Consider the following 18,036-nt stretch of genomic DNA (forward strand, 5'->3'; position numbering starts at 1 on the left):
ATATTTGGAGTTATGCCTGTTACTCTCTTAATACTTATTTTGGTGAGGGATAAAGAACGAGCAGCATCGAGGGAGGCTCGAAGGATGCTAGAGTTCCTTCGTTAACAGCAAGATCCCAGGGAGTAGAAGCTCTTGCAGCCCTAGAGCGTCTTCTAAGTTGAGAAACTTATGTGGTGAAGAAACTTAACCTCTTGGACCCTCATATTCTTCGTCTATAAAATTCTTAGCCTGCCTATTTCACAAGACTGTTATGTGAATCAGATTAGATAATGTATATCAAAACACTTTGGCATTCATAAAATTTGATTTAGTGATAAGATATATTATTGCAAGCCCAGATTTCCAAACAACTTAGAAAGGTTGAACAGAATTTTCTAAAATGTTTGTACCTTATTTTACTAACTTTACTTAAGGTACTTTTTTAACTGTGGACTCTTCTACTCTGGAATTCAAGAATCGCATAAATTATGTTTAAGGTGCTTAAATTACAATATAAGGTATGGCCACTAAGATGAAGTTGTTTTTTTTTTTTTTTTTTTTTTTCAGAGTATTAAGAAAGAAGAAAGGTAATGGGAGCCTATAGGAGTCCTGTTTCTGTTTCTGAATTCCACAGCCGTAGGAAATTAAAAAAGAAAACTTTTTATTGTCAAGGAGCATTCATTATTTAAATAAACATTGCTGTCTTTTGCCCTCTCACTTTTACTTTCACAGAATTCTGAAGGTTATACACCTCTAGCAGGTCTTGGAATTTACTTTGGAACACTCGGAAGTATAGATCAATTCACCTGCAGTCCCTGTGTCAGTTAGCAGAAGCTCTCAGATTGCCTTCCTTTGTCCTTTGAGAAAATAGATTACTACATTCCATGGTGCTTGAAGGTAGTATTTGGTGTCAGCATTTATTTCGTGCTCCAAAACTAAAAATAAAAATGACTGTCTCTAGCTCATTTGTAGAGGGAATATTACACAGTGAGCACTAAAAATGCTTTGTCTGTAAATCATTTATAGAAACTCAGGATAAATGGGTTATATACTGTCACCACTCTTAACACTTTATACAGCATTCTATATGCCAGGCACTTCTAAGTGCAAGAAATAGGAAGTCAGTCAGCATGGCCCATGTGACCTTTACCTTCATGTTGTCCGAAGTCTAGAATAGAAGGCAAACATTTAACAAGGGACAATGCAAATGTCATTTAATTACTGTCATGATGTGTGCTGCAAAAGGAAAACGGAGCATTCAGGAAGAATTAAAACAGGGAGCATAATTTCTTTCGAAGGGAGGCTGGGAGATTTCCTTCCTGAGGGAATGGTGTTTAAGATGAAAGGGCCAAAGGAACCGCGAGGCAGGGGTGTGATAGATAACTTCCTTGTGTGAGTGTTGCATGAAATGAACGCATCTTATTTCTGATTGTCTTAATGTTAGCGTTTCAGAGTGCCTTGATCAGCCCAAGACTTAATCTGAGGAAATTGGGCCAGAGAAGTCTCATCCTCACGTGCAGTAAGTGAAAATATATAGAGTAATTGAGTAACCTACCTACCTAGTTGGTTGGTGATTCATTCATTAACAGATTTTCGAATACCTGCTATGTGCTTGGCACCGTGTTTAGTGATTTAAGTCATGACAGTAGTAGATTTAAGGATAATTCCATTATTGATACTCTGCTTCTCAAGAAACAGTTACCCCTCAACATTAATAATCATTGTGAAAAAGGATGGAAGTCATGAATGTTACTAATAAATGGCCTAACAGGTTAAGGGTAGTGTCACATTATTCGCAATCCATGATAAAATACAATGTGTATCCTCTAGTGTTTGTGATGAGTATTGTAGTCCTAAACAGAGCCTGAAATTTGCGTTATACTTTGGCGTGTGTGTGTGTGTGTATTTAAAGATTTATTTATTTATTTGAAAGGCAGAGTTACAAAGAGAAAATGAGACAGAGGCAGAGAGCGGGGGGGAGGGAGAGAGGAGGAAGGAAGGGGGAGAGGAGGGGAATCTTCCATCTCCTGGTTCACTCCCGAAATGGCCACAATGGCTGGGGCTGGACCAGGTCAAAGCCAGGATTGTGAAACACTGTGTGGGTCTCCCGCTTGGGTGACAAGGGCCCAGTTACTCAGGCCATCTTCTGTTGCTCTTCTAGGCGTATCATCTGGATCAGAAATGGAGCAGCCAGGACTCAAGCTAGCATTCATACGGGATGCTAGGGTTGCAGGCAGCTGCCCAACCCACTGTGCCCCAGTACCAGCCCTGGAATATGTAGTTTTAAAATCATGATCCTTAATTTTATAATTTTACTTTATGCAAACTTTAAATCTGAACAGAATGTCACAGAATACCTGAGTATTGTTCTTTTAGTGTAAGCTGCTTCAGAATGTTACTGTATTAGAAAATCCAAAGCCTGTGTATTTTCTTCACTTTATTCTAGTACCCTCTGTTTTTTTTGTTGTTTTTGTTTGTTTGTTTTTTTTTAAGATTTTATTTATTTGAGACAGCTATAGACAGAGGGAGAGACAGAAAGAGAGGTCTTCCATCTGCTGGTTCTCTCTCCAAGTGGCTGCAACAGCTGGAGCTGGGCCAGTCCAAAGCCAGGAGCCAAGAGCTTCTTCCAGGTCTCCCACACAGGTGCAGGGGCCCAAGGGCTTGGGCCATCTTCTACTGCTTTTCCAGGCCGTAGGCAGAAAGCTGGATTGGAAGTGCAGCAGCCAGGACACGAACTGGCACCCGTGTGGGATGCCAGCACAGCAGGCAGTGGCTTAGCCCATGAAGCCACAGCACCAGCCCCCATCTAGTACTCTCTTTTGTGTTATCTTTGTCTTATAGATAAGTAGGATTTTAAATAAGATTGTGTCCATGTATATATTTTGAACTTTTCTTTTTCTCAAATAACAGGACTTATTAAATTTTTAAAATTTTTATTTTATTTGAAAAAGAGAGGGAGAAAGATCTTCCATCCATTGATTTACTCCCCAAAGATCCGCAACAGCCAGAGTTAGGCCAGGCTGAAGAAAGGAACCCAGAACTGAGTCTCCCATGTGGGTGTCAAAGGCCTAATTAATTGAACAATCACTTGATGCCTCTCAGGGTGTACATTAGCAAGAAGCAGGATTAGAAGTAGTTGGTACTTGGGCCATGCATTCCTACATGGGATATGAGCATGCCAAGTGGAAACTTAACCACTGTGCCAAATGCCTGCCCCTACATATGTGGTTTTTTTTTTAAGTACTGTTTTACAACAGTCCCTTCCAAGAGCCTGGTGAAGGAGAGCATTTTTCTTCTTCACTGAAGCAATGAGGTGCCTTAGTGGTCCACTTGGGTTGTTTCTTAAAGATTTGTTCATGGACATACATACCCCATGTTAAGTACTGTGGTTTTTAATTGTTAGGATAACCTGAGTATTTTAACCACATTTTCAAACTAATATGTTATTGGTTAGAGGAATACAAATAGACTTCACCTAAGTTGTTGGGACGAATACAACCCTAGATATACTAAAAGTATAAATGGGTCATAGGTGTAGTTTACCTCAGCCCTGTCATTGTGCAAACTAATTTTGACTGTTTTTAACACAGCACTTGCCTGTGCTTCCTCACCCTTTACCCTTCATCATCTGGTAAGCTTTGCATTTATCTTACCCGAATTTACCTTAATATCCATCATTTTAACAAGAAATCTTATGGAGGGATCTTGCATATTGAGAATTACTGTTTTACTTAAACAAAATTGGGGGGTAGAACTTCTCTCTTAAAAATCTAATAATTTATAGTATCTGAAGGAAATTCTAGACTAGAGGATGCAATTTATAAGAAAAATTTGTGATCACCTGCTGATGGAGTACAAGAATGCACCCACTCTGTTAGTCAATTGTGAATTATTGACCAAAGAGGAAGCAGGGGAGAATTAGTTTGGGGATTATAAAATTTGAGGACAGAAGATTCCTAGCATGAGAGAAATCACTGTTACGGGAAGGAACAGCAGGAAGGTGGGAGATGACAGGGGCCTGAAATTAGTGAAGAGCTCTTGGAACCAGATGGGAAAGTCCTGGGAGGCCACCTTCTTCTCCACTGCCTGTCCCTACACTTGGCCCTCCAGGAACAGTGTGCAGCCTCTTGACACCTTTATTTCCAAAAGTTTTCAAAAGTGTATTTTATATTCCATGAATTTTTTCATCAAAAGGAATATTGCCCAAGTGTGAAAATTAACAGGGAAAAAAGTTAACTTTGATTTTTCATACTTTGGCCACTTGACCCTGGAATGTGCCTGTTATTATTACCAGTAAATAATTCTCATTCAGCGCCTTAGACTCTTTGCACCATTATCCTCTAATTAAGGATGTGTTTGGTAGCATTTTGGCTAACAACATAGTTAAGTCTGGAAATTGCTACTAGTTCACTTGCCTCTATAGGAAAAAAATCTAAATGTAAGATCTCTTAGACTATATAGTAATGTATCTGCTAGTTAATGAAAATTCTTTTTTTTAATGCTATATTATGTTATAGTAAGGCTGATTTTCATGGTTAGTTTTTAGAAATCATCTTAATGTTTTGAAGATATTAAGTGTTGGGTTTTAACCAGCATTCTAAAATGTTTACAATCTACTGACATAAATGTGCCTCTGGTGTAGCATTTTTCAAAAATTTGCTCCATATTACTTATTAATCAGGATGTGGATAAGTGTAATAGAAGAATAGGATTTTGTGGCCAAATAAGTTTGGGGAATGCTTGATTAAAAGAATTTTCTTAAAGACTTTGAAGCCTTTAATATGCTTTTATACAATATGATTCTCCAAAGGAAAAGAATATTCAGAAATTTCCTAAATTACTTAACCACAAAGTTTCTTTGGGAGAGGAACTGATATTCTGCAGAGTTCACTTTGGGAAATGCTGCTATAGTCTCAGGCTCCTAATTTTACAAAAGAAGCTAAGAGGTGAGTTCAGCGGGTTGTGGCACTTTTCTGACACCCACGAAAGTGGAAGGTGTATTGAACTCTCTGCCTGAAATGGGCTTTGGTGATGTCTCTATGCAGAAGGTCAGGAAAGAGCAGGCCTCTGAAATGACAGTGCAGTATTCCAGTAGTGAGGAACAGAAAGAGAAAGGTTTTTACAAACATGCAGTGATTGCTTGCCTTTCATGGTCTCTATTTGAATCAAACAAGACCCCTCTGTGGAATGATGATTTGGGAGAGAAAAGGAGAGGAAATATTTTAGAGAAAGGAAGAGTGGACATTACAGCCTAGGGAGAAGGGACACAGCAACAGTATGGGCAAGAAAAGCATTCAGACCTTTGACGGCCCTGGGCACCTTGCCTTCAGTGACACCAGGAAATCCTGGCATCTAATTACTTGAGTTACTTAAGTGATATGAATGTTCTTTAATGTCACAAACTCCTGGTTATTGCTGGCATTGGGCATAATCTACATATAGCATTGAACCTTTGTTTTAGGTGGTCACTTTAGCCTCCTTCCATTATTGAACTTTTCACTGTGATTATACATGTTAAAGATCTTGAGATCGAGGCCTTGCCCCACTATTTGACAGAGATGCAGAATGGGATAATGCAAAAGAGGTGGAGAAGTAGATTGATCTGGGGGGATGAATCATCAAATGCTGAAGTTCACTGTAAAATTAATGCGTCTTCACCGTGTAGACTTGAAAACAGTTGCTTGTTTATTAATCACATAGTTGTTCTAGTGCCAGTGGTATGCTTAGTCAAATAAAGATAGAAAACCTTCTTGACATATGTACACTAAGTGGCTCAAAATCATTTTAGCAGTGAAATAGTTTTCCAGAGACAATAAAAATGTGCATAGGAAATTCAGAGTAATGGATAGAGCCTGTGCTTGAGTTCTGGCTCTGCACCCTCCCAGAGCCTTGGTTTCTTTTAAAGGTGGGCTGGTGCACAGGGCTCTGGTAAAGATGCAATGTGATTGCATGAAAGCACCGATACAGTTCCCTCAGACTAGTGGATAGGAGTGGTTGGAAACTTCCTTAAAGGCAAACTCAGTCCTTTGATCAAGGTGAAATAGGTGCTGAAAGGGAATTTTGAATTAAAGTCTGGAGGGTAGAGTGGGCAGCAGGTAACCACTGTGAAAGGCCAGAAATGATGTCCTTGAGAGGTTCATGGAAGATCCGCTTTCCTGGGAAGGGTTTACTCTGGTAATTGAAGGGTAAAGGTGTTTCAAGTGGAGTGGAACGCAGTGCTCATAGTTAGTGTTGTAACCAGAAAGAGTTGGGTAGCATCAGGGGAAGTGGGCTAGTGCAGAGGCCAGTGAGCATTATCGCATCTGGCTGAGTGGATTCGAAGCCCCCCGGTGGTAACTCTACCTATGTCTTTAACAATGAAATAGAGATGGTGCCCTTTAGTGTGCTCTGGTTAATGAAGAAGAGAGGAGGACAGGATTATTCTAGAGATAAGAACTAGACAGCATGTAGAAATACAATTTTAATTCAGGAATAACTTTCACTATTTTCTCTGATATTTAAGTCAATACCTTGAAGAAATGAAGCTCTGAAATGCATTTGTCTCTGTGCACGTGGTTATGCTATTTATTGGGTTATCTTGCTTACATCTTTAAGTATTTTTTACTTACTTTATTAGTAACACCTATTTTAAAAAAGTATTACGGGAGAAAAATGTGTTGGACTTAGTCCCCTGATGTATCAAATGCAAGTTGTCAGCTATATCTCAGATACATGCTCTCTGTTAGTTGTTGACAAGTGGGAGAATAGGATGAAGGTAAATGGAGGGCATATCAATGGATTTTCTGTTTTTCAGTTTGCAGTTATCTTAGTAATTTCAAGCTTTTTCATTCTCAAGTGAAACCACTGCCCGGTGAACCCTCATGGAGAGAATGGAAGGAATTTCTTTGTTTTGTTTCTCGAAGTATCAAGCTTCTGGAAACAGTGGCACTTTCATTCTTTGTGTCATGGCCAGCCAGATATTTTAACCATTGGGGCTTTCTGAATTTCATTTACTTCTGGACTTCCCTTTTTTTTTTTAATGTCATATAATACAGCATTCTTTAAAATAGAATCGTCATGTTCATTTCTCATGGGCTAGAATAATGAAACTGGTTATTAGGTTATTTTCAATGTAATTTCCTTAATGCTTTATTTTATCTTTTTTGTTTGTTTGTTTGTTTGTTTGTTTGTTTTTTGTTTTTTTTTTTTTGACAGGCAGAGTGGACAGTGAGAGAGAGAGACAGACAGGTCTTCCTTTACCGTTGGTTCACCCTACAATGGCCGCCCGGCCACGCTGATCGGAAGGCAGGAGCCAGGTGCTTCTCCTGGTCTCCCATAGGGTGCAGGGCCAAAGCACTTGGGCCATCCTCCACTGCACTCCCGGGCCACAGCAGAGAGCTGGCCTGGAAGAGGGGCAACCGGGACAGAATCCGGCGCCTCGACCGGGACTAGAACCCGGTGTGCCGGAGCCGCAGACAGAGGATTAGCCTAGTGAGCCGCGGCGCCAGCCTGCTTTATTTTATCTTAAAGGTAATCATTTACCTTTCTGCTTATAGATATTGAGATTTAGAAAGGCCAAGTGAAGGTAGGTAGTTGGCATAGCATTTAAGATGCTACTTGGAATATATCCATATCAGAGTACCTGGATTCAAGCCCCAGCTCTGCCCCTAATTCTAGCTTCCTGCTTGTGCACACTCTGGGAGGTGGTGGCAGGTGATGGCTCAAGTGATTGAGTCCCTGCCATGGGAGACCCAGGTTGAATTTTGGGTTCCTAGCATCCTCGTGGCTTGGGCCTGCTTGTGGGCATATAGAAGATCACTGTTTGTTTCTCCCTCTGTCATTCTGCCTTTCAAATAAATAAAAATTTAAAAAAGAAAGGCAAGGCAATTTAACTTAAAGTTAGGAACAGTAACCAGAGATAGTTAAAGAGGTTCATCCACAGAATTGGTTTCTAGACATTCTTGCTTTCTTTTTACCTTCTCCTTAGTTGACACCTGTAAGGTCTTCCATGCTTCCACAGCTGCCTTCCAGTTACCTAGTCTGTTTGCAGTTCTTAGAATGCTCTTGGTACCAAGAAACAAGTCCTCAGGACCCAAGATGTTACTCCCTGTCATCCTGAGGTTTATTCTAGCCCCCAATATGAAACAGAAATCAAAAGTATCCCATAAAATGCTAGTGGAACTCTCAGAGAACTAAAACCTGGATGTGCTTGGAGAGAGACTCATCCCCTTGTAAAAGCAGAAATTCAATAAATTTAACTAATTAGACATATTTAGCCATATTTTTAAGAACATCAGCAAAAATATTGTATGCTCAATTCATTCCAGAAGAAATTTTTAAGATATTGCTTAAAGCACCTATAAATGATACAGTTGAAATGAGAATGTTATATCACATTTTCTGTTGTTATGAATTTTTCCTCCAGAATATGGAATTAAAATAGTTTGCCTTTAAAATAGTGCATCATTCATGATCCCATTACATTAGTAAGTTGTTTGGTGTTAATGTTCAATTTAATTATTGAATTTTCTTCTGTACCTATCCCCTGAACTAGCAGTGTGACCTTCAGCAAGTTTCTTAGCCTATGTCTCTCAGTGATTTCTTGATTAAAAGATGAGATAGCTATGTGAAAATACTTGGGAGTTAAAAGTGCTTTATAACGACAAGGTCTGACTGTTCCATCCTGTTAATTTTTAACTTTTTTTTTTTTTTACCAAAACATGCCTACCACATATTGATTTAAATTGATGATTTCTTTCTTCTTCCAACTGAACTTGGAATAAATGGTGATAGATAACCTTCCTCACATTTATTTTCCTAACATGGTCTAAACTGGAAGGAAAAACTGTGTAAGATTTACATTCCATTTTTGTCTTTAATTTAGTCATCATTTTCATAAAGGCTTAATCCTGTCCACCCCCCTGTCCCCAAGAGTTTTGTATGAATCTCATCCAACAGTTGAACAAATGACTAATGTAGATTGGGTTTGCTTGGTCACTGAGTCACTTTATTATGAAATACTTAAAACTTGAACTTGTGTGTGTGTGTGTGTGTATGAGGAAATAATTATTAACAATTTATACTTTCTGATCTGCTGGTTTCAGTGACTGACTGACTCATGAGGCAACAATGAATAATGAAAATTCACAAAGCCAGATATAATTAGTTTGAAAATAAAGTCTAAATAAGCCACAATCTCCTTTACTTCCCTCTCCACCTTTTCTGAGTGGTGGTATTTGATTGATAAGAATGTTGGTTGAGAAATAAAGATCTGACTTTAAATTGTAGTTCTGTTCTGTCAGGCTGTGGCCTTGGACAAGTCACACAACTCTTGATACTTTAGCTTCCTCGTTTCTAAAATGCAGTAGTAATAATGTTTGTCCTCTATACCTCTTTGGACAATAATAGATAAGAGAGTATATGTATGAATGTATTTTGACCCAACAAGAACAAAAAAAGAGATGAAAGATACTTATATAGTTAGAAACAACAAAGGAAACCAATTCTGCCGTAAGTAGCTCATTGTGATCCAATTTCTAGAGAGCTGTAACAAAGCCTATTTGTAGTATGGCTGTCAGTTTAGTGTCTGTTTACAGTGTTTTGGAGAACTAGCCTGGATATGGATAAGAGATAGCGAATTCACTAATCTTCCGGCTTCCCCCATTACCTAATATTTGCCCAAGGTTTGCTTAAGCCATGTTTGTAAATGTCAGTTCATATCTCAGTGCCTTTCACTAAGAGTCTGAAACCAACCTTCTTTGCTCCAGCTAAGGGATGCGAAACCATTTTTAATCCCTAGCCTACTGAATACACACAGCCTGTTTACGCAATTAGGAAAGGTGGCTGTTATTCACTCTGGGTCTCAGGAAATTTAGGAACTTGCCCCTAGATCACTTGGTTAGTGAGGTTTTTGTTGTTGTTGTTGTTGTTGTTTTTGATAGGCAACTCAAGAATCTTTTCCTGACATTCTGTTTCAAGACAGATGGAGTTTATTGAATTCACTTTGAATTGTAGTATTCAGCTGAGAATAAGAATGTTTTTGGTCTTACTGTATACATAGGCTCTTATACATAACTCTTATAAACCAGAAGTAAAAGTTTGAGAATTTAATCTAAAGAAAAAGGTGTCACAAGTGGCATTGTGGCACAACAAGTTAAGTAAGCCTCTACTTCGGATGCCCATATCCCATATTGGAGTGCTGGCTTGAGTCTATGCTGCTCCCCTTAAAGTCCAGTTTCCTGCTATTGTGCATGCTGGGAGGCAGTCGGTGTTGGATCCAGTGCTTGGGCCCCTGCCACCCACGTGGGAGAGCCAGACCGAGTTCCTGGTGCCTGGCTTTGGCCTGCTGCAGTTATTTGAGGAGTAAACCAGAGGATGAAGGTGTCTCTCCATTCACCCCCCACCTCGCTCCCACACTGTCTGTATCACTCTACCTTTCGATGCCAGCATCCCAGTGTGGTTCAGCTTCTGGCTGCTCTGTTTCTGATCCAACTTCCTGCTAATGCTCCTGGGAAGGCAGTGGAAGATGGCCCAGTATGGAGTTCCTGGCTGCTGGCTTTGCCTGACCCAGGCCTTGCTGTTGTGCCCTCATAAACCTTCAGTTTCTTTATCTGTAAAAAAGAATAGCTATATTACATAGGGTGTTGTACTCAATACCTTCAAAAGAAGTGAGGCTTAATATAGTGGGCATTCAGAAAATATTATCTCTTAATCTCATGCCAAGATAGTTGTGAATTTAAACTGGAAAATAGTTTGAAAACTAGCTTAAACATTTAAAAATATCATCTCTGTCAATTCTGTCTCTCCCTCTCTCTGTAACTCTGCCTTTCAAATACATAAGGTAAATCTTTAAAAAATATCATCTTAATATGAAATTTTCATTGTCATCTGCCTTCTTCAGCACTTACAGAGCAAAACAGGGGACTCAAAATAGGTTACAGTTAGAAAGTCTAGATTTTACAAGGTGGCCACCCAGTCTGAGAGCATAGCAGTTTCATGAGATTATTTTGCATTGTAGTATATAGTAGTATCTTTTGCATTGTATTATATAGTAGTATCTTTTTCCAGATTGGCAATTGCTCTGTCATCTCACCTCTGATTTAATCTCTGTAAACGATGAGAACCGAATTATATACATTCTAAAATGTATGCTATAGGGAACAGGCATTTAGCCTACGTGTTAATTCCTTTTTTTTTTTTTTTTTAAAGATTTATTTATTTGAAAGGCAGAGTTTACAGTGAGGCAGCAAGAGAGAGAGAGAGGTCTTCCATCCACTGGTTCATTCCCTAGATGGCCGCAACGATCGGAGCCATGCTGATCTAAAGGCAGGAGCCAGGAGCTTCTTCTAGGCGTCCCATACAGGTGCAAGGTCCCAAGGACTTTCCCAGGCCATAGCAGAGAGCTGGATCAGAAGTGGAGCAACCAGGACCTGAACCGGCACCCATATGGGATGTCAGCATTGCAGGCAGCAGCTTTACCTGCTACGCCACAGCTCTGGCCTTTAGGTATTAATTCTTATGTCCCATATCTGAACATCTGGGTTTAATTCTTCACTCTGGCTTTTGATTCTAGCTTCCTGCCTATGCAGACCCTGGGGGACAGTGGTGATGGCTCAAGTAATTGGTTCTTGCCACTCACATGGAAGACTTGGATTGAGTTCTTGCCTCCTGGTATCGAGCTAGCCCTGGCCACTATGGGCATTTGGAGAGTAGCAGATGAGAATTATCTTGTCTATCTCTCTGTTTCTCTGCCTCTCAAATTAAAAATATATATATATATATCTATATATATCTATATATAAAATAATAACAAGATGTATATTATAGACTCTGAGGCATCTAACTTTGGTTTTTGTTTTGTTTATTTTAATTTTCCTATTATACAGTGATTTTTTGATTAGGTTGGTGATAAATAGAATGCATTTTAATTTAGTCAGGAAACTTTTCTTACTGGAGGAAAATTAGAAGGCCAAAGTCAATTTGATAGCTCTGCTAGTGGGAAGTAATTTCAAATACCAGGAAGCCTTATTAATTAGAAAGCAACTTCAGAATTTGTTAGGGAATTTGATAGGCTACCAAATGAGTGGGTAGGTAATAACCAAGAGCGTTAATAAGCTGCTGGAGTATTGGTAATTCCGTAGTCTACTGTGTTGGGTAAGGCGTGAAAATTGATGGACCGGATCCAGCCTCTTGTCCTTGGCTTGCCCTCATTCCCTACTGTAGAATGCCCATTCAACGTAAAGAAAAGGGCCTTGAAGTTGGACTTACTGTTAGAACTTCATGGCATTTTGGAAGTTAACTATGTGTTTAAAGACAAATGTTAAATCCCCCAAATAGATGTTTTGCTTATCTTTTCAGTTGCTGTTATCTTGCTAAATAGGTTTTCTGAGGGATACCTAGTAGGAAGGGAAGAAAGAAAACAGCCTTTCCCCTTTGAATTCGCACAGCAGTGATGAATGGGTTCTTCTGGTTATGCAGATCCCCTGGTTTGTGGAGGATGTGACTGGAGGACCCATGGAAGACATGGAGTTTGGCATGAAGGCTCTTACCAGGCTTCACCTCAGACAGCCCTATATCAGGATACCCCAGGGTCCCACGTGTGAAAGTCTGGTCTTCCTGATGCAGAAGGCTCAGGAAGAAAAGGCTTCCATTAAACTTGGCCTTATCCTTCCAATCTCTTCCCACGTCTTGCTTGCCTCAGGTAGATTGCTCCATTCGTGTATATCCCTCCTCCCACTCTCCCATGCCATACCCTTTCCATACATGCTGTCACACACAGACGGGAGCAAAGCATGCTTCCCTTACCATGCCTGCTATGTTTTGTTTAGATTCTAGCATAAGATGGCTGTGTTTTACCAGCTCAGCTTCAGTGGCACCAACCACTGCTGAGTGGTATAGTAACAAAAAGTTTATTTAACAGGGCTAAGAAAGTTGAGATCCACGTTGGTTGGGACTTTAATTGCTAGGAACCTTGAATTCAGTGTAACAGAATATTCAGTTATGAGAGGGAATATTATTTAGGCTTTGTGTATTCAGAGTTACATTGAAAGAATTACAAAGTGAATCCTAAGTCAAAGAGGCTAGGAAGGAAGTTAGCTAAAGGGGTTAGAATAGTTTATATAGATATGAAAAAAGTGGAGTTCTTTTATTTTTCTTTTTAGGAAATATTTGTTTATTTATTTCCTATATTAGAATTGCAGGCACCTGAGGCAATTATCTCAGTGCTACATGCGCCCATGTCTTTGAGGCAGTGAGAACAAGAGAGGAAAGTAGAACTTTACTCCTTGATAGGAAAGTGTATATTGAATGCCTTCTGGGAAACTTCTCTGTGACTAACACTTTGCTAGTGTCGAAACTAAGCTGAAAGTCCGTTTGTTCAGAGGTCTCCTTAATCAAATAGTTAGAATATTTCATTTGATATACATAGTACCTAGCTTATCATTTCAAAATTTGTTGAAGAATCTTTGAAATCATTAAGCAATAGGTTTAATTTCTATGGAACTTGTGTTTCATTTATTGGTGGGCTGCTCATGAGTTTAAGCCGCCTCTCCTTAATGTATCATCTATACCACAAGCTCACGGTGATTGTGGTGAATGGAGGCAAAAACATGGCTCTCTCTGAATACTAAGACATGCTTAAATAGATTCTTTTGATACGACCTTGAGAATTTCTGCATTATATGCTGCCTGTAACAGGGGTGGGTATTTATAACATCATTCAAGGGCCATATAAAATTATTAGCTTAAAAATTAGCCTACCATAGGCTTATTGAATTTTGAGTCTCGCCTGCAGTTGCTTTGGCAAAGCCAGACCAAATGATGTCATGGGCCATATATGGCCTGCAGCCTGGACATTCCCCACCCCTGCTTTAGAAGGAGGGAGAAAGGACACCTCGGGAGGAATGTGGAAAAAAAAGGAAAGTAACACATTCTTTTCTCCCAGTATCTATTTTTCAAAGGGCCTTTTGCACTGCATAGACATTTTGTCTTAATCGCTTTGGGCTGCTATAACAAAATACCCCAGATTGGGTCACCGATAAACTACAGGCATTTATTTCTCACTGTTCTGAGGCTGGCAAGTCCAAAATCCAAGGACTCTCTTTCTTGCTCCTAGAATGTGCCTTTTGGCAGTGTCCTCAGAAAGCAGAAGAGGCCAGCTAGCTCCCCAGGGCCTCTTTTTTAAGGGCACTAGTCCCTTCTTGAGGGGATTGAGGGGACTTTTGACATTGACTTCTCAAAGGACCTACCTCTTTACTATTTCCTTTCAGGTTAGAATTTCAACATGTGAATTTGGGGTGGAGGCAGGTCCACAAATTTTGGCATCACAACAACATGCATTCCATGTTGCTTCATGCCTTCAATCGTTGTTCTTGTTTCTTTGGTCTCTCTGGCACAAATAAAATTTGCACACAAAGTAACAGCATTTTTGTGCTGCCAAGCATGTGTAACACTGTGCAGGGTGCTTTATACACATCACTGTGTATCCTCATCACAACCTATATGGTAAATGTAGAGTATTCTGGGGTAGATGAAGAAGCTAAAGTTGACAGTTATGTGCATTGCCCAGGTTTCATACCAAGTAACGAATCAAGAGGATCTTGTGCTCTTGTTCTCTTATTTGACCTCTCTGCTTTTGATAACCACTCTATTCTTCCTCAACTTTTATGTGCTGTCAATATTCGTGTTGGCATGACTCTCTTTTTTTAAGATTTATTTGGCTAGCACCACGGCTCAATAGGCTAATCCTCCGCCTGCGGCGCTGGCACACCGGGTTCTAGTCCCGGTCGGGGTGCCGGATTCTGTCCTGGTTGCCCCTCTTCCAGGCCAGCTCTCTGCTGTAGCCCGGGAGTGCAGTGGAGGATGGCCCAAGTGCTTGGGCCCTGCACCCCATGGGAGACCAGGAGAAGCACCTGGCTCCTGCCTTCGGATCAGCGAGGTGCGCTGGCTGCAGTGCGCCGGCCGCGGCTGCAATTGGAGGGTGAACCAACAGCAAAAGGAAGACCTTTCTCTCTGTCTCTCTTACTATCCACTCTGCCTGTAAAAAAAAAAAAAAAAGATTTATTTATTTATTTATTTGAAAGGCAGAATTACAGAGAGGCAGAGACAGAAAGAGAGGTCTTCCATCCTCTGGTTCACTCTCAAGATGACCGCAACGACTAGAGCTGAGCTGATCCAAAGCCAGGAGCCAGGAGCTTCTTCATGGTCTCCCACGTGGGTGCAGGGGCCCAAGCACTTGGGCCATCTTCTACTGCTTTCTTGGGTCATAGCAGAGAGCTGGATGGAAGTAGAACTAGTGCCCATATGGGATGCCAGCCGTATACGTGGTGGCTTTACTGGCTATGCCACAGTGCCACTCCCTGCCCCCCACCCCTCACCCCTGTATAACTCTTTTTCCTTCTAGTTTCTACCTATTTTTTTTGTGGGCTCTTCCTTAATTCTCTACTCATTAAGTTTTGGAATTTCTACCCATTCTTTGTCTTCTCTTTTCACATTGCATGAGGATACTTCAGACAGTTTATGGCAAAATAGAATTAGAAGATAAATTTATTTAGATGCAAAAAATTCTGAAATCCATGCAGAATTTTTTCATAATATGAATTTTCCATGAATTTTTGGAAGATTCCTTGTTATATTACTCTTTCTGAGAAATAATATGCTCATAACTTAAATTGCTATCTTCATGCTACTGAATCCCGAGTCTTTCTTTTAGAATATGTATTTTATTTATTTGAAAGGCAGAGTTATGGAGAGAAAGAAAGGGAAAGGGAGAGACAAATAGAGAGCTTCCATTCGCTGGTTCACTCTTCAAATGGCTGCAATGACCAGAGCTGGACTGATGTGAAGCTAGGAGCCAGGAACTTTTTCCAGATCTCCCACATGGGTGCAGAAGCCCAAGGACTTGGACCATTTTCCGCTTCTTTCCCAGGCACATTAGCAGGGAATTGTATAGGAAGTGGAGCAGCCAGGACTCCAGCCAGCACCCGTATGGGATGCCGGCACTGCAGACGGTGACTTTACCTGCTGTACCACAACATGGCTCTCAAAATCCTTATTTCCATTCCAGAACCATACACATGAATTCAATGATATATTTGACTTTCTTCTCTTTAATGTATTATGAGAATCTTAGATTCAACTTACCACACATTCAGAATTTGGTGGTTGTTTCTCCTTGTTCCTCATGTCTCACATCCTATCTACAAATTTTACTGATTCTCCAGTTACTTCATTCATCTCCAACATCCCTGTTTTCGTTCTTAAATCTCCAGGGGCAAGTTTGCTGCATATAGTTGCTCTCTTCTGTTGTGTTTTCTATCTAGTAGCCCAAGGGGTGTTTCTAAATTGAAAATTTGATTATTTTGCTTTCCTTTTCTATAGCTTTACCTTCTTCAGCTTTTCCTTGGGATTCTTAGTACTAAGAACTTCTTTACATGGTTTATACCCCTGTTTACCTCTGGTCTCACTTTTTATTGTTCTTTTTATGCCAGTCATTGCGATGTACTCTTGCCTCTGGCCTTAGCACTGTCTACTGGGAATGTTCTTTTACTTCCATATGACTACCTGTGCCATATCCTTCACAAGCCAAGCTTAGTTCCTTTTTAACAGCCCTCTCTGACATCATCTAATCTCTGCTCACCCACTGGATTACTCTTGTGTGTTCTCATAACTCCATGTACTTACTCATTTTTTGTGGCATTGTAACTATAACCCAGTTCTCACTCAGAAGCCATCTCGGATATACAACTGTACTCTTTTTATTTCTACTTCATTTCATTCCCTCGGAATTGCACATTTAACCTTACAAGAATAAATTCTTTGACTTTTTTTTTTTTCTCCAAAGCCAGCTGTTCCTCCAGACTTCCTCATCTCAGAAAAGGGCAACTGTAGTATTTCATTTCATCAGCTCAAAAAACGGAATTGTCCTTAGTGCCTTAATTTTTTCACATCTCATATTCAGGAAATCAATAAAGCTTACTTTTACCTTCAAGATATATTTAGAATCTGTGCACCTTTCACTGTTTCTGCTCCGTCATTCTGATTCACGTCATTGTCACTTCTTGCCTAGATGGCCACAATAACCTACTGATTTTTGTGCTTCTGTCTGATCTCCAGCTTCTGCCCTTCCTCGCCTAAACTCTACTGTCATCATGACAGCCAGATGATCCTTCTAAAAAGAAAACCAGGGGGCTGGCGCTGTGGTGCAGTAGGTGAATCCACCACCTGCAGCGCCAGAATCCCATATGGCCGCCAGTTCTGGTCCCGGCTGCCCCTCTTCCAGTCCAGCTCTGTGCTATGGCCTGGGAAAGCACTAGAGGATGGCCCAAGTCCTTGGGCCCCTGCACCCACGTGGGAGACTGAGAGGAAGCTCCTGGCTCCTGGCTTCAGATCGGAGCAGTTCCGGCTGTTGCAGCCATTTGGGGAGTGAACCAGCGGAAGGAAGACCTTTCTGTCTGTCTCTTCCTCTCACTTTCTGTAACTCTACCTGTCAAATAAATAAATACAATCTTTAATTTAAAAAAAAAAAAAAAGAAAATCAGATCTTCCCTGTCCTGCAGACAGAGCTTTCCTGCCTCTCTGAGACCTCTGTCCTGTCTCACTCCACTCCACACTCTTGTTATTACTTCTGATCTCATCTCTCTTTCCCGACCTATGTCTGTGACTCTGGCTCATTGGCTCACTCCCTTATTTATTTTCTTCTTCATTCTCTATATTGACAAGTCATCTTTGCCTTGATTGTCCATTGTAGAAGCGCTCACTCATTCCCACCCTGTGTAATTTTTTTCCATGGCACTCTTTGCTGTCTGGCTATATGTTTTCTTATTACTCTTCTCTACTAAAATGCTAACCAAGGGCTTGGTCTCTTGTGGTTAGTACTGTATTCACAGCATATAGAGCAGTGTGTGGTCCCTAGTAGGCTCTCAGTAAATAGTTGATGAAGTCTAGAGTAGCAGTTAAGTCATGGACTTAGTGATTTAACAGAGCTGCTACTGCAGTGAGTCCCAGTTCCAACACTGAGCTCTCTGCCCACTTAGACCGCTCCTTAGCCTTACTCTCTTAATCAGTAATCTAAAAGGAATT

The 18,036-nt window shown here is 40.4% G+C and overlaps 1 protein-coding gene across 11 annotated transcripts in view; it reads left to right on the forward strand.

Moving 5' to 3' along the window:
• Positions 1–18,036, forward strand: part of NSMCE2 (NSE2 SUMO ligase component of SMC5/6 complex) — a 249,738-nt gene that overhangs the window by 61,289 nt on the left and 170,413 nt on the right. The window lies entirely within an intron of this gene.

The sequence above is a fragment of the Oryctolagus cuniculus genome, chromosome 6 (genome assembly GCF_051225735.1).
Source record: "Oryctolagus cuniculus isolate XC-2025 breed Fujian yellow rabbit chromosome 6, ASM5122573v1, whole genome shotgun sequence".
NCBI classification, from domain to species: Eukaryota; Metazoa; Chordata; class Mammalia; order Lagomorpha; family Leporidae; genus Oryctolagus; species Oryctolagus cuniculus.